Source organism: Lepidochelys kempii, chromosome 21 (genome assembly GCF_965140265.1).
Source record: "Lepidochelys kempii isolate rLepKem1 chromosome 21, rLepKem1.hap2, whole genome shotgun sequence".
NCBI classification, from domain to species: Eukaryota; Metazoa; Chordata; order Testudines; family Cheloniidae; genus Lepidochelys; species Lepidochelys kempii.
Window position 1 is genome coordinate 16,657,971 of NC_133276.1, and position 26,994 is coordinate 16,684,964.

The 26,994-nt window shown below is 53.2% G+C and overlaps 1 protein-coding gene across 6 annotated transcripts in view; it reads left to right on the plus strand.

Moving 5' to 3' along the window:
• The first annotated feature begins 179 nt into the window (after window positions 1-179).
• The window catches only part of ELAPOR1 (endosome-lysosome associated apoptosis and autophagy regulator 1), a 118,820-nt gene continuing 92,005 nt past the window's right edge, over window positions 180-26,994 (plus strand). For 3 of the 6 annotated variants that reach the window (XM_073320347.1, XM_073320350.1, XM_073320351.1), the window contains exon 1: window positions 341-465. The gene's annotated coding sequence lies outside the window, so the exon portion shown is untranslated. Of the gene's footprint in view, window positions 201-339; window positions 466-26,994 lie in introns of those variants that run through there. The other 3 variants (XM_073320352.1, XM_073320348.1, XM_073320349.1) reach the window with 3 other exon arrangements.

The following is a 26,994-nucleotide window of genomic DNA, read 5'->3' on the forward strand; positions in this document are numbered from 1 at the left end:
TCCCCCTGGCGGCCGCGGAGGCTGCCGGCGCGCGGCGGCGCGACACAGCGAGGCGGGCGCCCGGGCTGCGCGCGCGGGAGAGCGCGGGGTTGGGCGCGCGGCGCGTTGCCCCCGAGCGCGGGGCGCACGAGCCCGAGCGCGCGCGCGGGGGCGGGGGCGGCTTGGCGCGCGCGGGCGCGGGCGCATCTTTCGAGCCGCAGGTGCGTGGCCAGGTGCGCGCGGCGGCGGTTGCCGGGGGCGGGGCGGGGCGGGGCTCCGGCGTCCTCCGGCCCCCCCGCGGCGGCTGCACCTGAGCCCCGCCGCCGCCGCCTCCGCTGCACCATGGCTGGGGCCGGCCGGCTGCGTCCGCCCGCGGGCTGCCGCCGCCTCCGGGCCGGGCTCCGGCTGCTGCTGCTGCTGCTGTGGGCGGGGGCCGCCGCCCAGGGCAGCCGGGGCGCGGAGCGGGAGCTGCACGCCTGCAAGGAGGTAGGGGGGCGGGCGCAGCCCGGCAGGATGGAGGGGCCGGAGCGGCCCCAGTCCGGGGCGAGCCGCGCTCTCCGGCGGGGGGGAAAGGGGGACCCTGGGGACGGGGTCTGAGGGGAAGGGGGGGCCCTGGGGACGGGGTCTGAGGGGAAGGGGGGGCACTGGGGGGGAAAGGGGGGGCCCTGGGGACGGGGTCTGGGGGAAGGGGGGGCCCTGGGGGGGAAGGGGGGGCCCTGGGGACGGGGTCTGAGGGGAAGGGGGGGCTCTGGGGGGGAAGGGGGGACTCTGGGGACGGGGTCTGGGGGAAGGGGGGCACTGGGGGGGAAGGGGGGGCTCTGGGGACGGGGTCTGGGGGAAGGGGGGGGCTCTGGGGACGGGGTCTGGGGGAAGGGGGGCACTGGGGGGGAAGGGAGGACTCTGGGGACGGGGTCTGAGGGGAAGGGGGGGCTCTGGGGGGGAAGGGAGGGGCTCTGGGGACGGGGTCTGAGGGGAAGGGGGGGCTCTGGGGGGGAAGGGAGGGGCTCTGGGGACGGGGTCTGAGGGGAAGGGGGGGCTCTGGGGGGGAAGGGAGGGCTCTGGGGACGGGGTCTGGGGGAAGGGGGGGGCTCTGGGGACGGGGTCTGGGGGAAGGGGGGCACTGGGGGGGAAGGGAGGACTCTGGGGACGGGGTCTGAGGGGAAGGGGGGGCTCTGGGGGGGAAGGGAGGGGCTCTGGGGACGGGGTCTGAGGGGGAAGGGAGGACTCTGGGGACGGGGTCTGGCTGCCCCACACCGCTCAGCGATCTAGTGGGTTGGGGAGCCAGGCACCCCCTGTGGGGCTCCGGCGACAGAGCTGCAGGCCCGATACGAGGTGCCCCATGGGGGTCTGACGAGGGCCAGAGGCCAGGTCCTGTCTAGGGTGGCATTGAGACACAGGTGAGGGTCTCTATGGGGCAGTGGACGGGGCTGTAGCAATGCAATAAGGGGGATCTGGAGGAGCAGGGGTCGGGGAGCCCGAGAGAGGCGCTATGGAGGCGATGGCATGCCTCATATGGGGGCAGGGGCTGCATGCCCTATGTCGGGGAGGGGGGTTAGGACAGTAAGTCCCCGGGGCCTGACGGACAGCAGTGGGGCTGTGCTGGATACATACATGGCAAAGTGCCGGTGTGGTATGGGCTGAGGAGCTATGTAGATACACCTGATGGTTCCTGTATGTTTTTGGGAGAGGGGGAGGCACAGAAGGGCTGCCTGGCCTCACTAGAATTAACATAGCCTTGCAAAATCACTAGGAAGAGTCACCAGTTTGGGCTCTCCAGCCCCTCTGGTGCTGCTGCTGGAATCGGCCCACGAAAAATGCTAGAGGCAGAAGCAAAGCATGCTGTTTACGCATGTCCCTAAAATAGCCTGATGGGGGAGTCAAACTTAATGGGGCTGTGTTCAGACAGACAAGAGCTAGACCAAAACCCTGGGCAGGTGGCAAAGGAGTTTCCCAAGAAGGGCGGCTGCTGGCAGAGTGATGCCATTCTACAGCGTCAGCCTGGTCCTCTGTACGTCAGACTGTGCACAGCAGTTGGCTCCCACTGTGCTGAGCCCTTGGCGTTCTGGCTCTATTACCACCACCCCCCTTGCTGGTACTGATCAGGGGTTCCAGAAAAGTGGAGTGCATTGCCCCAACCCTGCTAAAAGCAGAGGGACACTTCCCCATGCCCTGCCCGTGAACCGTGCGCTCCCTTCTCATTGACCATTGGCTGTAATCCCACCGGGCAAATGGTCTCTTCTCTGTACCATGACAGGCTGCCTGTAAATTGGGTCGTAACTTTCTATTAGGTGAATGGAAGGAATTTGATTTTGCGTGTGTGTGTGTTGGTTCATATCTAAAAATGTCTATGAAAAGTGTGGGTGGCAAAAAGAAACGGTGACAAAGGAAGAAAGAAAAAGGGTAGAAGGGAAGGAGGCTGGAGAAAGTCAAAGCTCAGCTGGAAAGAGAGCAGCTTCCATCAGCTGCCACGCTTCTTGCTCCACTCTGGTCAATGGAGGCTTTTTCCACTGACCCGAGTGGGAGCAGGATCAAGCCCCTACAATAAAGGGGATTGCTGGGGAAATACCCCCTTCCAGTGCTTTCTCGCCCCTCCCCCAATCTGTTCCTTGATTGCACTAGGCATTGGACTGGGCCCTTAATGAGCCCAGCAGAAGGACCCTGTGGACTCCAGGGGGACTTGGATTGGGCTCTCACTCCTCCATTCTAGAGTGTATTTCTGTGCTAGTCTCATCTCTCTTTGTCTGTGGCTTTACATTCTCCTTTACTAAACCCGTTACTGTGTCTGTGCCTTGCTGTATGCCTTCTCCTCAGGCCCTTCTGAACAGTTTTGGATATGGCGCTGGCAGGCAGATGACTAGATTTTATATGTTTGGTGGAAGGCTTCCTTTCACAACAGCACGGGGCTCTGACTGGCTGTCTCTTCTGGATCACATCCTTTTCCCATTGCAAGACTGAGGCAAAGCTTTTCTGATTTAAGTGGAAGTTGAGATCAGGTTCTCTGTGTATTTATATTTTAGCCAGAGGAGAGGGATGCTTTTTGACATATTACATTGGTATATTTTTAAATCATCAGATGGTACTAATTAATTTTTTCATGCTTCTGACAACTTTATCCTTGCCGTATGGTCAGAGTGTGCTCTTGACTCCCCAGCTCTAGTCATGTAAGGAGGTTAGGGTTACTAGGGTAATATTCCTGTCACATGGCAGGGTTCAGGATCTGGTGATGCCAGTGGCTGCTGTAACATGTCCCCTTTTATTTGCATTTAATTTAAAAAAAAAACCCACCAAATATAACAGCCATAAATGAATGCAGCTAATTAATAACACAACAATGGAGATCTCTAGGCCAGGAGAGATCACCTGGTAGATGTCTGCCATTTGCTGGACATGTGTCCAAAGCAGCTATCTCTGAATCTCATTGGCTTTCTGAGCCCCCAACTGCTTGTTCTTGGAGAACTTCCTCCCTCAGTGGCATGTTTGGCCACTGAGATGGATATGTCCTCTGCTGCCTGTTTGCTTCTGCTGATGGGCCAGATCATCTGCTGGTATAAATGGGCATAGCTCTGCTGACTCCAGCTTGCACCACTTGGGGGGTCTGTCCCAGGCTGATTTCCTCGTTGGTGACTTTGTACTACTCTCAGCAGCATCCGGAATGTCCTCAAGGAACAGAAACAGGGTCCCCATTGCTTTTTAGACAGGTTCTTCTGTTCCTGCTTCAGGACTGGCTCTCAGAGGGGCTCTGACCTCTGGCTTGGGGAGGTGGGATTCCTGGGGCTTGGCAGGCTGCTGGCCAGCTTCTCTTTTGCAAGGGGAATGGGATGTTCAATTCCAATGGGGCTGAGTGACACTCCTGTTAACCGTATTACGTCTGGTCTAGTTTCCTGGCGGACGGCTCTCCTGTAACTGTGCCAGGATTCATTGTCTGTAGCCCAAGGAGCTCCTTAGTGGTGGGCACTGAGGGTTTTGTCCTTCTGCCAGGAGTGTGTGAGCTGTGCTATGATACCAGACACTGCTACAGATGGGTCCCTGAGCCTACGGAAGCTTTTAATATTACTGGGTTCTTTGCTCTTTGTACTGTCTTCTGCTAACCCATTTGACTGTGCTGACAAGGGCTAGAAAACCAGTACTGGAACTGGTGTATTGGAGAATTGTCAAAACAAGCTGCTCATTAACCTTGCACTGTTGTTGGTTCCTAATTGTACTTTAAAATGTATGTTCTCTTGCTACTCGGTGTGTTGCAAAACAGGTCCGTTTGAAAAGCTGACTAGCAGGTTGTGATAAGAGGTCGTCTTTCCTGTTCGATGCACGCTCGGACCAAGGATGGTCAGCACTCTTGTGTTCTCAATGGTTTACTTTCACTCGATTGCAGATGTCACACTTGGTACCTATCTCTGCTGGCAGCATTCATGCCTAGATAGAATAGCACATCTCCTGGCTGAGTCCATACCCTTCAAATCCCCGGATGGGCACTGTGGATGATGCTGTTTTTGACTCCTGCTGTGGTGGTGTGGCACAGCGTCCTCTGCACTGAATATCTGCATATGTGGCAATCTCACCTCTCTAGCTGGAGTGCCTGAGAAGCGTTTTCTCTTGGCCCTCCATCTACAGTTATTCTCCCAAGCAGGTGTGAGGCTGGGTCACTCTGTTTCTGCTTGTCAAATTGTGTCTGGCAAGTGGGTAGTGCTTGAGTCGTATTTACTTCAAACTCCTGCTACAATTCCTTGCTTTCCCTGTGTACAGGTGTTCCTGAAAGCAGGGGCACTGCATGAAGCCCCTTATTGGGCCTGTATTTCACACTTTGGTGCTTGATCCCTTGCTGAAGTCGTCTTGCCAATGGCTTCTGTTATACGGCTTCCAGCAGTTTATCGTCTCTTTCTACCTCAACCAGTTTCTGCCCACTAACGTATCCACAAAACCTCCTACAATGGCTAGCATTTCTGTTTTTCAATCTGGGCATAGCTGTACCATGTCTTTGAGTGATCGTCTTGAAAAAGGACAGCTCCCCACCCAGGTGAGCTTGCCTGGAGGGAGATTAGGGTCTTTGTTTAGTGTCAGAGTTTTGGTGCAGGTAGCCTTTCCCTTGTTGCTGTGGAAGGGCAGAGCAGAACAGCACTGGGGTAAGGAGTTTGAGTGGCGCAGCACTTGCTCATGACAAATCGGTGCTGAATTTGCTGAGCTATGTCAGCATGGCCATGAATCCCTAAGATGGGTGAGGTAATATCTTTTATTGGACCAACTTCTGTTGGTGGAAGCGTGAAGCTTTTGAGCTACACAGAGCTCTCCGGGTCTGACCTGAAGAACCACTCGGTATTAGTGCATCATTAGCTCTTCTTTTCTCTGTGTGTGCCGGGGACTCTGCGTAGCCCTCGCATTTCTGCCAGCACCTTGAGTTCGGTAAGGCATCACATTGCAAAGCAACACCTCGGACTTGGCGTGCCTTGTGTCTCTTGCAGACAAGTTGTGCACCCATTTGGGCATTTGCACTGCAACAACTGTTCAACTGCCGCACCAGGGTGTCGCTTTCTGTGGGTCTGCTGTTATACAGGTATGCTTGCCAAACAAGGGTCGTTCTGTCGCTGACCCAGCACCTGGTGTGCTTGACACCTTTTGGGTTGTGACAGGCCTCCACGTTGTATTTCAGACACTTCAGTGACAAGTTTTCACTAGCTGTGCAGATACGTGCTGTTCTTTGCACCATGAAACCCATTTCTCAAAATACAGCTTTGCTCTGATCTGGTTCTCAGCAGACTAATTAGAGACAGAGTTGTGTGGTAGAACTAACTGTTCCAATTCAAGTTACTTAGCTTTCAGTAGGCCTGTAATGTAAAGATCTTGCCTGGTAGCTGGCTTGTTGAAAATGTGCCTTCCCCAGTAACCTTCTCCTAGGGCAAGAATTTTTTTCTCTCTCTCTCTCAACGCTGTAGCGTTGAAGTATCCCTGTTCTTGCATGGGGTTACAGACACTTGGTGCTCCCCTAAGGTGTATGGCAGCTCCCTGTTGTCTCTGGCCTTGTTCCTTAGCACAGTGGGGAGGGTTCCACCCTCTTGTATTTCTCTGCAATGCCTCTTGCTCCCAGGAGTAGGCAGCCCTAGAGCCACCTCACTCCCAGGTTACCTTCCAGACCGAGGGGTTCAGGCAGCTTCCTTGGCACCACTTTTGCCAACATCTGATCGTCTTCTGACACACCCAAGTGCAGGGAAGCCTGGGACCTTCCTGGCCCCAGCGACCTGACTGACGTCCTGGCAGCAGAAGGGTCATAGTCGCCTTCTACTACCCTGGAGTTTGGAATGAGCAGCTTTACAGTTAGATTTTTATATTGAACTCATCTGCATAAAGCAGAGCTTTATCTTTGGCCTGGATCTGTCCCTGGGGTAACTCCACTGACTTAAATACAGTTACCCCAGTGATGAATTAGGGTGCATGTATTTTGAATTATAAAATTTGCAGCATACAAATTCAAGCTGATGAAGCCTTCTGGGGTTGTAGTGATATTTGCTTGAAGTGGCTACACCACTGAAAACACAGTGGCAAGCAAATTAGGAGGGTGGAGGATGTGTACAGTTTTTGTAAAATTGTTTTTAAAAAAGACGTATCTTAAGTCTTTAGAATAAAAATCTATTCACCTCCTCTGCGGTTCTGTTGATTAACTGGAGCAAATTCTGTCTTTCATCTGAGTTCTCCAGAGGAGCATTTTTAATTCAAGAGAGCGTGGGGCTGTATTCTGCTCAGTCACTCTGCATTCTCAGCAGCACAGTGCCCATCAGTGAGGTATTGTAGAGTAACTGAGGCTGGAGTGCAATTCCTCATGTTTCTTTCAACTGAGGAAAGCTGGCGCATTTGATGCAGCCAGCAAAGCAGCGGCTTTACCCTTTTTAAATAAGCCGTTTTAGTGTTTTCACCCTGCTGCTTCCGAGTCTCAGACAACTCTCTGCAGAGGACACAGCTGGCAAGGCAGGTTGTGGGTGTGCACATGATCCTGATGGCAAGTAGGTGATTGAAAACCTCACCCTTTGTGGACAGGTTGAGAGGAAAAAATCCCTGCCCCTCAAAATGGTAACACTTTATGGCAAAGGTTGCTTGTGTGAGGCGTGGCACTGTCAATCATTTGATTTGCAGGCACTTATTCCAAAACATGTAACCATTCAAGGGAAGGAATTATCCAAACCTTCTAGATATGTGGGGCAAGGGGAGCTTTGGGGCAGTCAGTGCAGCACACTTGCGAAGCTTACCCGCTTAGCTGGCCAGCTCTATGGGGCAGGGACCATCTATTTGTTCTGTGTGCTCATAGTGCCTAGCCTCATGGGGTCCGGGGGCATGATTGGGGCTCTTAGGTGCTACTATAATACATGTAATGTGGCTAGTCTACTTAGTGGATATGACACGAGGTTTCAGATGGGTAGCATGTTAGTCTATATCAGTAAAAACAACAAGGAGTCCTTGTGGCACCTTAGAGACTAACAAATTTATTTGGGCATAAGCTTTCATGCGCTAAAACCCACTTCATCAGATGCATGGAGTGAAAAATACAGTCAGCAGGAATAAATATACAGCCCATGAAAAGATGGGAGCTGCCTTACCAAGTGAGGGGTCAGTGCTAACGAGGCCAATTCAATTAGGGTGGATGTGGCCCATTCCCAACAGTTGACATGAAGGGGTGAATATCAGAGGGAAAATTATTTTTTGTCATGACCCAGCCAATCCCAGTCTTTATTCAGGCCTAATTTGATGGTGTCAAGTTTGCAAATTAATTCCAGTTCTGCAGTTTCTCGTTGGAGCTGTTTTTGAAGGTTGTTGTTGTTGTTGAATTGCCACTTTTAAGTCTGTTATTGAATGTCCAGGGAGATTGAAGTGCTCTCCTACTGGTTTTTGAATGTTACAATTCTTGATGTCAGATTTGTGTCCATTTATTCTTTGGCCAAACCAGACAGTCTCTACACAAATGTACATGGCAGAGGGGCATTGCTGGCACATGACATATATCACATTGGTAAATGTGCAGGTGAACGAGCCCCTAATGGTGTGGCTGATGTGGTTGGGTCCTATGATGGTGTCCCTTGAATAGATATGCGGACATTGTTGGCACCGGGGTTTGTTGCAGAGGTTGGTTCCTGGGTTAGTGTTTCTATTGTGTGGTGAGTATTTGCTTCAGGTTGGGGCGGGGCTGTCTGGATAAGAGCCTACTACTGCTGTCAGTTAGGAGTTACTACTGTAGGTCAAGTGGCAAGGCCTGTGGTTTTAGTCCTGAATCTCGCAGGATTGATCCCCACTTAGTCTTGAGACCGGATCCACAAAGTTACTTAGGTATGTCTAAATCTGTGGGGCTGTTAAGCTAGAAATGGCCCTCAGTCATTCAGAGCAGTGATAAACCAGCATAAGCTCTGACTGGAGTAGAGGGACTCCATGGGAAGGGGGATCAGTGTTGAATTGACAAGCAAGGTTGGCAGTTTGCCATCAGACTTCTTGGATAAGAACCTACTACTGCTACTGGGTAGAGACATTCCTACTTCAGCTCAAGCAGCGCAGCCATGGAGGAAACCGCACAAGGTTTGGTGATGTGGATGTGTGGGGAGAAGGGGGAATCCAAGGTAATAGCCATGGAGGAAAGATGAGGTGCTCAGTTTTAACCCTGTGCAGGTGGGAGGTGGTCCAGTCAATACCAGAGGTTGTCCTGGTGCTGAGGGCAGCCTCCCTCGCTCCTAATTGCTACCTACAAAAACAATCAGTAGATTTAATGAATTGTCAATGAAGTCCTTTGTTCGTTAAGCTAACGCACACGCACACACACACCCCAGCCAATGACGCTCTGAAGCTGCAGTTCCGTAAAGCTTAATGAGCTCTAAAAATAATGCAGTGAGTGTGACTGGCAGGAAGGGGACTTTTCTTGAGGAGCCGAGAGTAGAGATGTTGACAGCACATCAGCCTGTTAGGCGCCAGCTGGAGGAGCCATGGGATGTCACCCGATGTCAAATGCAGCAGCCTCTGCTACACAAAGGCTGCAGAACGGCTCCTCAGCACAGGTGAGGCCATGGATCTTATTCTGTCAGACATGGCAAGGAGCTGGGTAGAAATCACTGGCTGGAGCTGCTAGGCTATGGCAGAGTTGCCTCTACAGTGGTTTTGTTCCTCCGTGTTCTTATTTAAGGTAGGTCAGACCCCGTTCATCTGTTTTATACCCTATATTCTGCCTAAGTTGCAACCTATACTAGGTTTAAAAGCGTGAAGTGAAACTGCTAGTTCTATGGCTGGGGGAGAATGGCTGAAGGGCTTTAGCCACATAGGTAACAGGATGATGTAGACAAAGAATCTTTTCAGGAAATCATCTCTCGAGCTAGCTCCTATAATGGACACAGGCCCAGCTGATTACAGTGGGCTTGGACCAAAGAATCCTGTCTCTGCTGGTTAGTGGTAGAACCCTGCTGGCAATGACCGCAGGGATCCGCGGGCTCCACTCTGCAAGGAGGCCATGTAAAAGCAGCCCCTGCTTCCCCAGCAGGTCTGTTCCTAGGATGTCTGTGAGAGTTCCTGACTCCGTGATTACGGCAAGCTTTCACTTCTCTCTAATCCTGTCAGCTCCCTGAACTAGCAGAGCTGGGAGTGAGCTGGTCCCTCTCCTCCTCAGTCATCTGCAGCAGCATTGCTTACTGTCGCGGAGCCCCCAGGCGATGCTCTGGAACTGCTCCCTATGAAGCCAGTCAGGACTCTGGGGAAGTCTCCTCTCTGGGAGCAGCCTGTCTGCAGGACACACAGCTCACCCAGCTTCCACCTTTCTGGGTCTGACCTCAGAGCATTCAGCATCCTCTGCCCCTCCGTGCGCTTCCCACAGCGAGTCCGCCTAGGCGGGGTCCTGGGGAAGTCAGAGGGTCCTGCACCCCAACTTCGCAGTCAGACGTGACTCTCAGCCAGCCAGTAAAACAGAGGTTTATTAGACGACAGGAACATGGTCTAACACAGAGCTTGTAGGTGCAGAGAACCGGACCCCTCAGCTGGGTCCATTTTGAGGGGCAGTGAGCCAGACAACCACATCTGCGCTTCACTCCTCGTCCCCAACCAGCCCAAACCGACTCATCCTCCATCCCCTCCTCCTCTGGGCTTTGTCCCTTTCCCGGGCCCGGAGGTCACCTGATTCCTTTGTTCTCCAACCCTTTAGCTATCACCTTGCAGTGTGGGAAGGGCCCAGGCCATGAGTTGCCAAGAGACAGTGTCGGCCATTTATGTACCCTGGTCCTTTGCTCTGCAACAATTACACCCCCTTATCCCACCACTTAGAGATTTAAGAAATGCCTGGGGGAAACTGAGGCACCTCTACAGTATTCAGAGGAAACATTAAGAACAGTCCCACTTCGTCACACTTACTCATTCCTGATTGTTGACTCTGTGGTGTTGATGATGTGAGTGCTGGAAAGAGCCCAGCTTGACTCTGAGCTGAGGCTGGGGGTTAGGGAAAATGTATTCCTTGCCAGCAGAGCAGACTGGGGTTGAGCTGTCAGCGCGCCCTCCCCCCACCGCCGCCGCCACGACCTCTTTGTAATGTCCCTTCTCACTTGAAATCCGGCTGTAGTGAGCACAATTCTGATCACAGCAGGGACAGACCTCACCAGAACAGAGTTTAGTTTCTATTCGGTATCTCCCATGCTATTGTGTGTGCAAACAAGTTAGTCATCCCTGACTCAGCAACAGTAGCTAAGGTAAAAACAAGGAGGAGTGATGGGTCACTACAAAAACTAATTCCCCTTCTTGTCAACTGTTTGAAATGGGCCACCCTGATTACATTGAACTCAAGCACTAAAAATGATTTTTTCCCTCCCTTCTTGTCAACTGCTGAGAATAGCCCACTTCCACCTTCATTGAATTGGCTTGTTAGCACTGACCCCCCACTTTGGGCAACTCCCATCTTTCCATATGCTGTGTATTTATACCTCTTTGCTGTATTTTCCACTCCATGCATCTGATGAAGTGGATTCTAGCCCACGAAAGCTTATGCCCAAATACATTTGTTAGTCTCTATGGTGCCACAAGGACTCCCCATTGTTTTTGCTGATACAGACTAACACGGCTACCCAGCTGAAACCAGTAGCTAAGGTGTTTCTCTGGTCTCCATTAATCCTGGGAGATAGAAAAGTGCTACGATTGCCATTATTCACATGGGGAATCGAGGCACAAGGGCACATAGGTGCTGGAACATCCCCCCCCCCCCTTCCTCCCCCGGCTTGAAGTGGTTTTCATCATACCCAGGGTTTACAGTTTGGTTCAGTGGCTCTCAGCACCCCTGCTGAAGGCTGGTCTACACTGAAAACTCGCAACAGCGTAGCTACATTTCTGAGAGGTGTGAAAAATCCACCCCCTGAGAGATGGCGCTATGCCAACCTAACCCTGCTGTAGGCAGTGTTAGGTCAATGGGAAGGATTCTGCTATTGACCTAGCTGCTGCCTTTCAGGGAGGTGGATTGATGACAGCCATGGGAGAGCCCTTCTGGGTGAGCCGCCACACTGACATGCAGCTGCAGCATTTAAGCATAGACATGCCTTAAGTGGGAGTCGGTGGCAGAGCAGGGAACCTGGGTCTTCAGAGTCCTAGGCCAGTAGCTTGATCGCTCAGCCATCCTTCCTCACTGCTCTTTCCATAGGGGTTGTTTGCTTGGTTACTGGGACTGCTTCTGGTGCCGTTTGTTTACAGACAGAGCCATGTAACTGCTGCATTCACAGCTAACCTTTTCCCAAAACACCTGTCACCCTGTCAGCACCTGCCATGTTGTGCAAGCATGTTTGTACTAGTGCATTGTGGGAAAATCTGAGCAGCTCCCATCCTGCATCTGCTGCTCGAGGCAGAGATGGGAAGGCCTGTGAATGGCTGGGAGCAGTAACATTGTGCAGTGGACTTGGATCCTCCCGCATGAAGAGCTGGGTGGTGGATCCTGGGTACAGCTGCAGAATAAGGGTGATCTGCAGCCTGACAAGCATGTTGAAGCTCTTGTCATAGGAGCCATGCATCAGCCCTGTCCTGTATGGAGCCAGCTTCCTTAGCTCTGCGGAAGGTCTGCTGCCGAGCACAGTGCCATGCTCACAATGGTCACACCAGCATGCCCAAACTGCACTCCACTGGGGCTGCAGCAGCAGCAGCAGCTCACAAGGAGCCTGAGGACATAAAATGGAGCAGATCATATTGCAGGGGAGTCCTGCAGCCTAGGTGCTGCCTCCAGAGACCACAGGCCCCAGCATGCAGTGCTCCGCCTTCGCCTGAGTGGGGGCTCCCATAAGAATGGCCAGACTGGGTCAGACCAAAGGTCTGTCTAGCCTGGTATCCTGCCTGCTGACAGTGGCCACTGCCAGGTGCCCCAGAGGGAATAAATGGAACAGGGAATCAAGTGATCCATCTCCCAACACCAGCTGGGCTATAGCCTGCTGTGACCTGTGGTCAGCTCTCTGTATTACAGGGCTCACGGGCTGCACGGTGGGCTGCCCTAGTCCTGAGAGCGCCTCAGTTAGTCTGAACAGAACCACCCGGGTGCATCAGCACTGCCATGGCTGGTCAGCTCCAGGGCTGTGGACCCTATGTAAATCCAACACCGCTTCTTGAGTGTTTGTAAGCATTGGTTGGCCCTACCCCAGGCTGGCGCAGCTGGAATCGATTAGCTCTGCTTGTGCTGAAGTATTCTTCTAATCTGGTTTTGCATAAGAAACCTGAGGGATTTGTTCCCTGCTCTGAAGTTATCGTGCAGCCCCGCTGATCCCCTTCAAAACTGAATTGCCTCTTGATTAGACTCTGGAGTATTATTGTCCTGTCTCCCAGCTCACCAGCTGTTCTCAATGTAGGTCTCAAAAGGACTAGCTTGGCGAGATGTGCACTGTCCCTTTAAAACAGGCTAGCAAGAGGCATCACTTTATGTATTCCTCCCTCCACTTCTGGAACACTCCACTGGTGTGTCATGCCCTTTGGCATATCTCACCCCTTGCCCTGAGTGGGGGATGGGGGGCAGGGGGTCTGTGATTGGCCTGGCTGCTGTGTATGGGGCACAATAAGGGGAGGTGCATGTGTGCACGCACACCCCATTAACTCTCATGACGGAACTTAGGGAGGGTGTCCAGCTGAGCTCGCTCGATGGAGCGAGGTTTTATTCCATGCTATCGATCTCCATTGTGAGCATTGGGGGGGTGGGGGGAGGGAAGGTTGTGCCTTTATCACACCCATAGGGCCTGATCCCATGTGTTCTGACCACGGCGGGGTGGGATGGGCCCTTGGGAGCCCTGCTGCCATTGACTGTGCTAATGATACAAATCTGGCTGGCTGGATTCTTGTCCTTTCAGTCCCAGCCAGTGTAACTGGCAAAGGGCCCAATCCTGGCCCAGTGCCTCAACAGCAGAGTTGCCCGTGACTTGAGTGGGCCTGAATTGTTCCTGGTGTCGCATGTGCCCACTTGGCCTGCCTTGCGCAGTTCCTGGTCCATCTGCCCCCTGCAACCCAGACCAGAACAGAATGGGCCCCAGCATCTGGAGCTGCCTCTGGAGCTTTCCACGTGCCTGGTTCCAATATTCAGACCCTGTCTGCAAGGGAGCTCCCTGAAGGTCTGCTGGGGTTAGGAGCCTGCTGCCTTCATGCCTTGGGGGCTGGATCCCTTGCCTCACCACAGTGTGAGTCACGAGTGACCCGCTGATGTCGTGGCACTGCCTTGGAATGAGAAGAGGACTGGGCGTACAGGTGCCTTCAGCAGCTGTCTGTGCTAGGAGAAGGTTTGTATGTGGAATCATAAAGATTAGGGTTGGAAGAGACCTCAGGAGGTCATCTAGTCCAACCCCCTGCTCAAAGCAGGAGCAACACCAACTAAATCATCCCAGCCAGGGCTTTGTCAAGCCGGGCCTTAAAAACCTCTAAGGAGGGAGATTCTACCACCTCCCTAGGTAACCCATTCCAGTGCTTCACCACCCTCCTAGTGAAATAGTTTTTCCTAATATCCAACCTAAACCTCCCCCACTGCAACTTGAGACCATTACTCCTTGTTCTGTCATCTGCCACCACTGAGAACAGCCGAACTCCATCCTCTTTGGAACCCCCTTGCGGGTAGTTGGAGGCTGCTATCAAATCCCCCCTCACTCTTTTCTCTTCTGCAGACTAAATAAGCCCAGTTCCCTCAGCCTCCCCTCATAAGTCATGTTTTCCAGCCCCCTAATCATTTTTGTTGCCCTCCGCTGGACTCTCTCCAATTTGTCCACATCCCTTCTGTAGTGCTGGGCCCAAAACTGGATGCAATACTGCAGGTGTGCCCTCACTAGTGCCGAATAGAGGGGGATAGTCACGTGCCTCGATCTGCTGGCAATGCTCCTACTAATACAGCCCAATATGCCATCGGCCTTCTTGGCAACAAGGGCCCACTGTTGACTCATATCCAGTTTCTTGTCCATTGTAATCCCCAGGTCCTTTTCTGCAGAACTGCCTGCCAGCTAACTCGTGTTGAGCACAACTGCCCTGTCTCCATGGGGGTGCTGGCGCAGGTTGAAAACCCCCCATTTTACCTCTGGGAGAGCAGCCCGAGGTGGCTGCTGAGTCCTGTGCTGGGGACTGAGCGTGTTGTCTCTGCTGGCTGCGGGTGTTGTGTTGGCAGAAGGCTCCTTCCTGGCGCCGGATTCCAGCACTCGGCAGGGGAGTTTCCTTGGTCGTGGGTAGCTGCTTGGCCATCTCCTAGGCAGAGGATGTACCGGTCCTTGTACAAAGAACGAGTTTGTCTAACATCAGTCCCAGGGGAAGTTTAGGACTCTGCCTGTCTGAGGGAGTGAGAGGAGTGCTCAGGGCCAGCCTGGCGTTCGTTTCCCTGCTCTTCCACAGACTCGCCATGACCTTCGGCACCTCTGCCCTGGAGCTGGCAGGGTAACTTCCAGTCTGGACGGGCCTTCCTACACTAGCTCACTGTCACAGCCCCCGAATATGAGAGCCTAGGCAGGACAGGCTAACAGCCTCAGTTCCCCAGTTGTGCCCCGCCCCGCCCCATAGCTTTGTGAACAGGGACTGCTGAGAGGGAGTTTGGAAGGGGAGTAGAAAGGGGGCAAGGTGCACTTGCCATTCTTTAAAAACCTTTAAACTAAACTATAATCTATAATCAAAGCTAAACTATAACCAGAATTTCTTGATTTCACCAAAAACCCTATCATCAACCTAGGTCACTGTAGCAGAAGCCCAGCAGCAAAGTGGGGGCTATCCTGTTTATTGCGCTCAGTGTAGCATATATGATTACCTGCCCTGTGGGCGGGTGGCATATGTGTGCATTTGTTGCAGGGAGCTCCTGGTCCTCAGACTGTGTACGGGCTTTGGAGGCCAGGGTGGCGGAACTGGAGGAGCTAAGGGAGGCGGAGAGGTACGTTGATGAGACTTTCTGGGGACACCGGAGGTGGGACAAATCTACAGTCAGACAGCCCCTGCGTTGTTAAGGAGGATAAAAGGCCCAGAGAAGGAGACAACAGGAGCAGAGGGAAGCCTTCCCATAGTTGGGACTCTCCTTCCAGATGATGTTGGGGTATCCTCTCACACTGAGGTTACCTCTCCGGGGGAGGGAACTCCAGTCATTAGGAAAAGGCAGGTGTTAGTAATGGGAGATTGGATCATTAGACACATAGAGAGCTGGGTTTGTGATGACTGGGAGAACCATATGGTGACTTGCCTGCCTGGTGCAAAGGTTGTGGCTCTCTCGAGGCATCTAGATAGACGTATGCGTAGTGCTGGGGAGGAGCTGGTGGTTGTGGTAGATGTAGGTACCAATGACGTAGGGAAGGGTAGGAGAGACGTCCTGGAGGCCAAATTTAGGCTGCTAGGAAAGACTGAAATCCAGGACCTCTATGGTGGCATTCTCAGAAATGCTTCCAGTTCCAGGCGCAGGGCCAGGTGGGCAGGCAGAGCGTCAGAGTCGCAATGCATGGATGAGACAATGGTGTAGAGAGGAGGGGTTTAGATTTATTAGGAACTGGGGAAACTTTTGGGATGGGGGAGCCTATACAGGAAGGATCTGGACTGCTGGCACCTCACATTAAAAACGTTGCAGAGCAGGTTTTAAACTAAGAGATGGGGGGGGAAAGCCAATGGCTGCTGAGCGCATGTGGATCGGACAGAGACGTCTCTTAGAGGAGCGTCTATTGATAGAGATTCTCTAGGTTTTAGTCAGGAGGAGAGGATGGAAGAGGATAAAGTATGGGCCAGATCAGACAAGAAACATTCACATAAAGAATCTGACACATCAGAAAAGGGCAGACAAATAGAGTGACAAGTTTTTAAAGTGCTTGTACACAACTGCTAGAAGTCTAAATAATAAGATGGTGAACTAGAGTGCCTCATGGTAAAGGAGGATGTTGATATAATAGGTATCACAGAAACCTGGTGGAGCTGAGGATAATCAATGGGACACAATTATTTCAAGGTACAAAATATATCAGCAGGACAGAACGAGTCATGCAGGGCGGGGGGGGGAGTGGCACTATATGTGAAAGAAAATGTAGAATCAAGTGAAATTAAAAATCTTACATGAATTCACATGTTCCATAGAATATGGATAGTAATTCCAGGGTCTACTAAGAATATAACAGTAGGGATCTATTATCAACCACCTGACCAGGACAATGATAGTGATGATGAAATGCTAAGGGAGATTAGAGAGGCTATCAAAATAAAGAACTCAATAATAGTGGGGGATTTCAATTATCCCCGTATTGACTGGGTACATGTCACCTCAGGACAAAATGCAGAGACAAAATTTCTTGATACTTTAAATCAGTGTTTCCCAAAGTATGGTACGCATACCCCTGGTGGTATGTGAAAGGGTTTCAAGGGATACGGGGCAGAATTTTTTATTTTACTTTATCAGAACGGGACCCCTGGCCGGCAGCGGGCTGAGCAGGGCCAGCAGACAGAACCCCAGACCCGTGGTGGGCTAAGTGGCTCTGCCACTGCCGGTCTGGGGTTCTGTCAGCCCGCTGCTGCCGGTCCAACTCAGCCTGCTACCGGCCGGGGGTCCCGTTCAGCCAGGCCGGCAGTGGGCTGAGTGGGGCTGGCGGTGGGGACCCCGGCTGGCAAGGGGCCTGCTGTTGGTCTGAGCAGGGCCGGTGGACAGAACCTCAGACCCGCTGCCGGCTCCAGCTTTTTTGCCACCCCAAGCGGCAAAGAAAAGAAAAGCAGAAGTCGAACTGCCGAAGAGCTGCGCCGAAGAAAGAAGAGGGTCAGAAGCACGGCAGAACTGACACAAACCATGCTTGCACATTACCGTGGCTGGGGCAATACACTTGCCTTTGTGGCATGCACAGAAGTCACACTGATGGATAAAAGTGAATAACGACTCTAAGGATCGTAGCAAGTACATACTTGGTGTGTATTAATATACAAAATTTCCCTTTTTGTTTTTGTTAAACCCATTTACAATGGATTGTTGGCTAAAAACGGGAAGTTCGAAACATACACAAGAAAATTATGAAGGAAATACGAATGTTAGTGATGATTATACCAAAAAATGCAGTGATATGACTACATCAGACAATTGTGACGAAAAAATTAGTGACCGTGTGAACCGTCTGTAAGTTTATTTAACGTATCAGCTGCAAAGAAAACAAAAAAAGCCCGCAAATATGTTGAATATCTTTAAACTGGGATTTTCGTGGACTGGTGATGAGGTGGAGCCTGTTCCACTATGTGTGATTTGTTACGAGACTCCCGCAAATGAAAGTATGAAACCATCTAACCTAAAACGCCATTTCAATAGCAAACATAAAGAATACGAGGGAAAACCTTTAGAATTCTTTGAAAATAGGCGCAAAGATCTCCAAAAGTCCCAGAAAACAATTTGTAATGTGATGGGAGGTGAAAATATGAAAGCTTTGGCAGCTTCATGCAGTGTGGCATACTTAATTGCAAAGTCCGGAGCTGCTGAAGTGATTGATGAGACATTAGTAAAGCCTGCAGCCAAAGTAATGGTGCAAGTGATTGGAGACAAGGCTAGCAAAGCTATAGATCCTTAGAGACTAATCAATTTATTTGAGCATAAGCTTTCGTGAGCTACAGCTCACTTCATCGGATGCATACTGTGGAAGTGTAGAAGATCTTTTTATACACACAAAGCATGAAAAAATACCTCCCCCCACCCACTCTCCTGCTGGTAATAGCTTATCTAAAGTGATCACTCTCCTTACAATGTGTATGATAATCAAGTTGGGCCATTTCCAGCACAAATCCAGGTTATCATACACATTGTAAGGAGAGTGATCACTTTAGATAAGCTATTACCAGCAGGAGAGTGGGGTGGGGAGAGGTATTTTTTCATGCTTTGTGTGTATAAAAAGATCTTCTACACTTTCCACAGTATGCATCCGATGAAGTGAGCTGTACCTCACGAAAGCTTATGCTCAAATAAATTGGTTAGTCTCTAAGGTGCCACAAGTACTCCTTTTCTTTTTGCGAATACAGACTAACACGGCTGTTACTCTGAAAGCTATAGATCGTGTCGCCCTCTCAAATAATACTGTTAATCATAGAATTACAGATATGGCCGAAAACGTAAAGCAGCAATTATTGTCAAGAGTACAAACGTGTCGCTACTATGCATTGCAAGTGGATGAATCCACTGATGTTGTGAATTTAGCTAATCTTTTGTTGTTTGTCAGATACGAGCTGAATAATGAAGTCCACAATGATATTTTGTTCTGCCAACCTATACCAACACGTACAACTGGAGAAGCTACTTTTAAAGTTATTGATGACTTTATCAAAAACAATGACTTGGATTGGAGTCGTTGTGTTGGAATAAGCACAGATGGCGCCAGAGCCATGATTGGCTCAAAGAAAGGAGTTGTTACACGTGTTCAAGCTGTTTGCACCAGAAGCAAAATTGATTCGTTGCATTCACAGGGAAGCACTCGCCACCCAGAACATTCACGCAGATCTAAAGCAAGTACTGGATGAAGCTGTGAAAATAATCAATTTTGTGAAAGGCCGCCCTCTGAACGACCGGCTGTTTTCTCAGTTTTGTGATGAGATGGGCAGTGTTTACACACAACTCCTATTTCACACTGGAGTGCGTTGTCTTTCGTGTAGAAAAGTTCTGAATCGCCTGTTTGAGCTGCGAGAAGAACTGCAAATTATTTTAGATGAAACCTTTAACCTGTGAGACTGTATACACGACTGGAAATGGCTATGCAAACTAGCATATATTGCAGATATCTTTGCTCATTTAAACAACCTCAATCTATTCTTGCAAGGGAAACTCATATCCATATTTCATGTTCAAGACAAAGTGAGCGCCATGGTCGCAAAATTGAAACTGTGGCATAAACGTCTTAGTCGCCGTGAACTGGATTCCTTTTCAGCTCTTCATGATTTAGTAATAAACTCGACTGACGAACTTGATAGTGATGTGTTGCAAACCATGAAGCCGCATTTGAAAAGCTTGCAGAAAGATCTTAAGTATTTCCCTGAACCGGATGGCACCTTTGAATGGATAAGGAACCCTTTTATCAATGTTCAAACATTCCCAAATAACCTCTCTGCTTCAGAAGAAGAACAGCTCTTGGAGCTGGCTTCAGATAGCTCCTGAAATCAAAATTTGAGCAAAATACACTGATGTCATTTTGGTTGGGGGTTAGCTCTGAATATCCAGCTCTATCAGACAAAGCTGTCAAGTATCTTCTGCCTTTTCCCACCTCGTATTTGTGCCAGATCGGATTCTCTGCCCTGGTTGGCATCAAAACAAAAAAAGTGAAATCGTCTTATTGATGTGAAGCTCCATCTTCATCTTAAGATCACAAACATTGAGCCAGATATCACCGCGATAGTGTCTGGTCAAAAGCAGTTCCATCCCTCTCACTGAATAGTTTAGTTTTTGTACTGAAAATTTTTCAATACCCAAATAGTAAGTATTAAAACGAGTGCTTTCTTCCCTAACCTAACCTAACCAAACCAGTGTATTTTAATTTCAGAATTATACAAATTCACCATATATACTGTTCTGCCAGACTGTTGATTTGCTTCTATTTTAATTATTTCTAGTATTATTTCTGTATGTAACTATTATTTTTATTAAAATTTTTGTTTCAACTGTATGTAATAAACATTTAACCCAGAATGAAACTAATTAGGAGTGTGTTATAAAAATGTGCCGCTCCCCCCCCATTATCTTCACCGGAGAAGGGGTACGCCGGTAAGACAAATGTCTCAAAAGGGGTATGCAAATGTTGTAAGTTTGGGAAACACTGCTTTAAATGACTGGGGCTAATTTAGCTACAACTAATCAGGAAAGAGATCTTGGAGTCTTCGTGGATAGTTCTCTGAAGACATCCACGCAGTGTGCAGCGGCAGTCAAAAAAGCAAACACGATGTTAGGAATCATTAAAAAAGGGATAGAGAATGAGATGGAGAATATCTTATTGCCTTTATATAAATCCATGGTATGCCCACATCTTGAATACTGCTTACAGATGTGGTCCCCCTCATCTAAAAAAAAAATATACGGGCATTAGAAAAGGTTCAGGAAAGGGCAACTAAAATGATTAGGAGTTTGGAACGGGTCCCATATGAGGAGAGAGTCAAGAGGCTAGGACGTTTCACCTTGGAAAAGAGGAGACTACAGGGGGCTATGATAGAGGTCTATAAAATCATGAGTGGTGTGGAGAAAGTGAATAAGGGAAAATTATTTACTTGTTCCCATAATATAAGAACTAGGTGCCACCAAATGAAATTAATGGGCAGCAGGTTTTAAAACAAATAAAAGGAAGTTCTTCACTCAGCACACAGTCAACCTGTGGAACTCCTTGCAGCAGCAGCAAGTATCAGTCTCATTTCAGGGGCCTGCAGCATAGCATGCGTGAGAATCAGGATTGTTTCCAGGACGTGGGAATAGGGAGCTGTCCGAGCCCAAGCCTGGTCCTGCTCTCAGAGCAGTGTGGCAGGGACTGGAAATAACACTGAGCTCCTGGCCTTTAATCTTCAAACACCCTCTCAGTGTGATTTAAGGCTCTCCGCCCCTTTTGGGAAGCAGGCATGCCATCAGCCTTGTTCTCCAGGTGGGCAAGCTAGGGCACAGGAAAGTTAAAGCCCAAACTTTCAAACGGGCACTGACAAACTCAGTAATATTTGAGATATATGGATCTTATGAGGTGTGACAAAGTTCCTCCTCTACGTGGGTGAGTCTTGCGCTTATTGGCGGATTTGCTCACCTCGGAGATTCAGGGCAGTGCTCAGTTTGGCCGTTTTCGTGAACCCACAGTCCAGGTCAACTCCTCCTGTGTCTGACCAGGAGTTGGGAGGTTTGGGGGGGACCCGGGCCCGCCCTCTACTCCGGGTTCCAGCCCAGGGCCCTGTGGAATGCAGCTGTCTAGAGTGCCTCCTGGAACAGCTCTGCGACAGCTACAACTCCCTGGGCTACTTCCCCATGGCCTCCTCCCAACACCTTCTTTATCCTCAACATAGACCTTCCTCCTGGTGTCTGATAAAGCTTGTACCCCTCAGTCCTCCAACAGTCCACGTTCTCACTCTCAGCTCCTCCCTCGCACCCAGCTCCAGACTGCTCCTTTTTAAAACCCAGGTGTCCTGATTAGCCTGCCTTAATTGACTCTAGCAGCTTCTTGATTGGCTGCAGGTGTTCTAATCAGCCTGTCTTAATTGTCTCCAGAAGGTTCCTGATTGTTCTGGAACCTTCCCTGTTACCTTACCCAAGGAAAAGGGACCTACTTAACCTGGGGCTAATATATCTGCCTTCGATCACTCTCCTGTAGCCCTCTGCCCTGGAGGGAGAGGGCTGCTGCTCCTGCTGTTGGTACTGCTGATGCTAGGCCCTAGGCTCTACCAGCTGCTCCCCTGGCTGGGCTAGACACCACCACTCCTCTGCTACCTGGTTGCTGGCCGGCTGCTGGACCCCCCTGATCCTCGGGTGCTCCTACTGCTCCAACTGCAGCCCCTTGGAGGGGGGGCCTGCTGGCCCGCTCCCCAGAAGGGGGGAGTGAGGGGCCCCAGCCATTGTTGTTGTGGACACCACCACCACCTGAAAGGGGTCCTTTCTGCCTGCCCGGACCACCACCTGGAGTTCCTGAAGCTGCTGTTGTGGAGTCTGCTGCTTGGAGCTGCTGAAGCCCAGAGGAGAAGAGGAGGAGGCCCATCTGCCATTGGGGGAGCACCTGGAGACTCTGCAGACCACCGTGGAGGGGGCTATCGCGGACTGAGTAACTTTCAAACTGTGCTCTTGTGGTGGGGGTTTTGACTGTGTTTGTAGGGACATGGGGTGTGGCGTGGAGCTACCCCCCCCACCTGTGTCCCCCCCACCACTACCACCCCTGCTGCCCCCTCCACCACCCCCACTGGCTGTATACTATCTGCCTCAGCTCCTGCCTCCTGGACTCAGGGCGTAGCAAACCAAGCAAGCAGCTATTTCCACCATTTGGGCCAGAAGCAGCAGCCAGTCTAAACTGACTTTGTGCAAGCGCATGTGGGTGCATGTCCCTCCCCCAACCCCCCCCCCCCCCCGGATTGCCCACCACACAGCTTTGCCCTTTGCTACCTGCCCCATTTGCCCCTTGCAGCCTTCCTCCCCTTTTACCCCAGCCCCCTTTACTAGCTTCAGTTTGTTTGCCTGCCCCACCCCTTTCCCGTTGCAGCCTTTGTTTGTTTGCCCCGCCCCAGCCTCTGAAGCTAACCCCTTGGTTTCCCTGTCCTACCTCCAGCCCGCTTCGCCCCTTGTCCGTGGGCCCATGCGCTTGTGCCACTCCCCTTTTTTAGTTAAACCCTCTTCACTGCACCCCCAATGCTGTTGTACCCCCCCTCCCCCAGTGCAGCTAGAGGAGTCGGAATCGCACCCCATGTTGTTTATTGCCCCCCCCGTCCAGCCCACCCCCTTTTGCGCCCTCCTGCCCTGCCTGCAGCCTAGCTGGAAGGAGTGGTCGACCTGCCTCTCCTTTCCCCTCCTCCTTCTGGTGTCTCCCCTTCCCTCCCTGCTCACAATGGCAGGAGCAGAGACAGGTGGGGCCCCTCCAGAAAACTCCACCGCCCCCCCCCACCTGCTGCCCTGTTGCCCCCCCCCCGAGCCTCTACCTCCACTGCCGCAGCCGAACCACCTGCTACTGCCCCCGCTGGGGCATCAGCAGCGACGGGCACCAGCGTGAGCTCTGCTGCTGCCACGTCCCTCGCCCCCTCTGACTCTGGGGAAGCCCCCCCCAGCCGGCGGGAACAGCCAGAGTAAGAAGAAGGGGAAGGGCCCCGCTAAAAAGACCAGGCCCTCCATGGCAGGGGCTGCCCCCACTGCCACAGCCCCACCACCAGCCGCAGTGTCCCGCCCCGCTGCTCCCTCCACCAGCTCTGCGGGTGTCCTTCCCCCGGCCCCCAGAGCGTACACCCAGGTGGCGGCAGCCCCCCCACCTGCCGCTGCGTCATCTCTCCCGCCCACCGCCTCTGCGACCAGCTATAGCGGCCGGGGCCCCTTCCCCACCATGACCAGGAAGCACGGCGTCCGTTGCCTCCTGGTGCCCGCCTCGCCCCACATGGAGACCTACGTGCAGGCGTTGGCGAGGGTGGTGGGACCCATGGCTACTGTGGCAGCCTCCAAAATGTACGGCAAGGTCATTGTCTTTGCATCAGAGGCTGCTGCCCAGGAGGCGGTGGAGAGGGTCCTGGCAGTGGGGGGCGTATTCATTCCCCTGGAGCCGCTAGAGGACCTGGGTGTCCGCCTGGTCCTGACCTCCGTCCCTCCCTTCCTTCCCAATGCCGCTCTGTTACCCGCCCTCTCCACCCTGGGGAAACCCGTCTCCGTTATCCGCCCTCTCCCGCTGGGCTGCAAAGACCCCGCCATCCGTCACGTCCTCTCGTTCCGCCGGCAGGTGCAGCTTCAACTGCCGCCAGCGGTGCGGGACGGAGAGGCGCTTGAGGGGTCCTTCCTGGTCCCCTACCGCAGGGCCCATTACCGGGTGCATTACTCCACAGGCGAGGCCCGGTGCTACCTCTGCCGGGCAATGGGGCACGTCCGGAGGGACTGCCCCTGGGCCCGGCAAGGAGGGGCATCCGGGACCCCCGAGTCCCGGCAGGGCACCAGCCCCGTCATCGCCGGCACCCCTAGCTGCCTAGCACCCGGAGCCGCCCCTCCTCCTTCCCAGCCCACCACTGCTCCCACTCGGGCCCAAGGGGCAGCTCCCCCACTATGCCCAGACGAGCGGGAGAGCCCTGCCCCCGCTGCTTGCAATCTGGCGGGGCCTGTGGAGGAGGGTGCGGCAGGGACCCCGCCGGCCATGGGAGAGGGCCCGCCCCAGGGGGAATCTTCCCTCCCTCATGCTGCCCTGCCGTTACCCCGCCAGTCCCTGAGCCATCGCCTCCGCCCCCTGACACGACCCCTGCTAGCCAGCCCCTGGACGATGCCATGGAGGGCTGGGCCCTAGTCCAGGGGAAGCGGGGCAAGCGGAAGGCTCAAGCTCCTCTCCTGCCATCCGATGCGGAGGCCCCCCGGAAGACCAGGAAGGGGGGCACTGATGCCGAGCCTTCCGCTTTGCCCACAGGTGTATTCCATCCACCGGTGCTGGCCGGGGAAGACGTGGCAGCACTGGAGGGTCATATCTCCCCTCCCCAGGAGTCCCTCCCCTCTGAGGCCCCCGACAGAGCCCCCCCTGCCCTGGTACCATCTGAAGCCCCTGTGAGCCGCGAGGCGACCGTCACATCGGGTGCCGGCAGGGAGAACCCCGGGGTGGCAGAAAGCAATCTCTCCTCCATATATGAGGAGATCGAGGCCCTAGGTCTGACCTGGTCACCCAGGGGGAGGACAACCCTTTGCCAGTGGGCCTCGATCTGGGCAACCTCACTCCAGCCCCACTTTTCCCATGTTCCCTCCCCCTAACCGTTGCTTCCACTCCCACCTCCAAGGAGCCCCTGGACTCCTCCTCCAACCCGGCTGCAGAAGGCACCCCACTGACGGCGACCGAGCCTGTTGAGGCGACGGCCAGTGTCACGCGGCCGGGACCCGAGCCACCAGGGGCACCCCTCGTTGGTGTGGAGCAATCAACCTCCTTCCCGGGCGGGGGCCCTACAGGAGACAGTCCACCTCCTGATGCCGCGGCTGCCAAACCCACCATAGAGCCTGCGCCCGGCATCACTGAGAGCCCCCTCCACACTCCCTCAACCCTTGAGCCTGACCGGGAGGTGCCACCACCTAGCTGCTTGGCTTCTGGAGCCCAGACTCTCATCTCTGCCCCTGCCCCTGATCCCGGCCCTGCCCTTGATGCTGACCCTGTCCCTATCCCGTCCACCTCCCGCAATGTTTTTGCGGCCCCTGGGGCTGTCTCCTTCCCTTTTCCAGCAGATGACCCCCAGCGAGCAGCCTTTGTGTTTCCCTGTCCCGACCCACTCAGGGCCGCTATCCTCCCTTCGCCGCCCCCTATTGCCCCAGGGTTCGAGGCAGGCGGCATGGCACCAGCCCATCGGGCGCCACGTCGGGGGTCCGCCCCTTGCCTGCCCGTCTCGGTGGGTTATGGGGCTGTACCGGGGCCCCATGAGGGGACGACCAGGAGTCAGTAATCCCACCGCCCATGCGCTGCGAGGGGAGTTGCGGGAGTTTTTAGAAGACGTCTGTGGCTCCCGCAACAAGGTACAGCTCGCTCTCCAGCGATGGGGGGACTTTCATCAGATCCTCCAGGCCGCAAGGGCTCTTATGGGGGAGGGTAAAAGGACCGGGAAGCAGGCCGCCGCAGCCTACCTGCGGATCCGCAGCTTCCATGACTCGTTACTCACCTACTGGGTGGGTCATGGTGCTGCGTGGCCTAATGGGGGCCGCGAGCGTCCCTGCCGGCGAGGATCCCCCCGCAGACCTCCTCATGGCACTGCTCATCGTTGCAACATTGAACATCCAGGGCTGTAGGATGGGTCTCCGCAGGTGCCAGGTGCTCTCCTCCCTTCGGGAGCAGGGGTACTCTGTGGTTTTCCTGCAGGAGACCCATACAGATCTGGCTGCCGAAGACAGCTGGCAGCTGAAATGTGGGGACAGGGTCTACTTTAGCCATCTCACAGTTCGTACGGCTGGAGTGGTGACCCTGTTCTCCCCCAACCTATGGTCTGAGGTGCTGGGGGTTGCCGAGGCTGTGCCAGGTCGCCTGCTGCACCTCCGGGCCCGTATGGAGGGGCTCGTGCTCAACCTCGTTAACGTCTATGCCCTGACATCGGGCCCGGAGCGGCTGCAATTCTATCAGCAGGTGTCCGCCTTCCTCGGCACCTTGGATCCTCACGAGTGCCTGGTCCTGGGTGGGGACTTTAACACCATCCTTGAGGAGCAGGATCGCTTGGGGACCGAGCAGTGCCCGGCCACTGCGGACGTCCTCCGAGAGATAGTCGAACACCACTCCCTGGTGGACATCTGGCGCGACCACCATCCGGATGACATTTCCACATTCACCTTTGTCCGGGTGGAGGCCCATCAGTCGTGCCACTCCCAGTTGGACCACATTTATTTATCACGCTTCCACCTTTCACGAGCCCACTCCTCCAGCATCGGGCTGGCCCTCTTTCCTGACCATCATTTAGACACCATGACGGCCTCTTTCTGCGCGGGGCCTATTTCGCAGGAGTGGTGGGTGAAATTCTGTGGTCTGCGTTGTGCAGGAGGTCAGACTAGATGATCATAATGGTCCCTTCTGACCTAAATATCTATGAATCTATTGGCACTTCAACAACAGCTTGTTGGAGGATGTGGGCTTCGTGGCATCCTTCCAGGAATTCTGGCTGGCCTGGCAAGGACAGCGGCATGCCTTTCCCTCAGTGCGGCAGTGGTGGGACCTGGGGAAGGTGCGTCCCCGGCTCTTCTGCCGTGACTACACCTGGGGCGCCAGCCGACGGAGGGATGCGGCGATAGAGCAGTTGGAATGGGAGGTCTTAGAGCTGGAGAGGCATCTGGCCGCCAGCCCCCAGGATCCGCCCCTCTACGGAGCGTGCCGGGAGAAGCGGGAGGAGCTCCAGGCCCTCGAGGACCATCGGGCTCGGGGCACCTTTGTTCGATCCTGCATCCATCTCCTTCGGGAGTTGGATCGCGGCTCCCGCTTC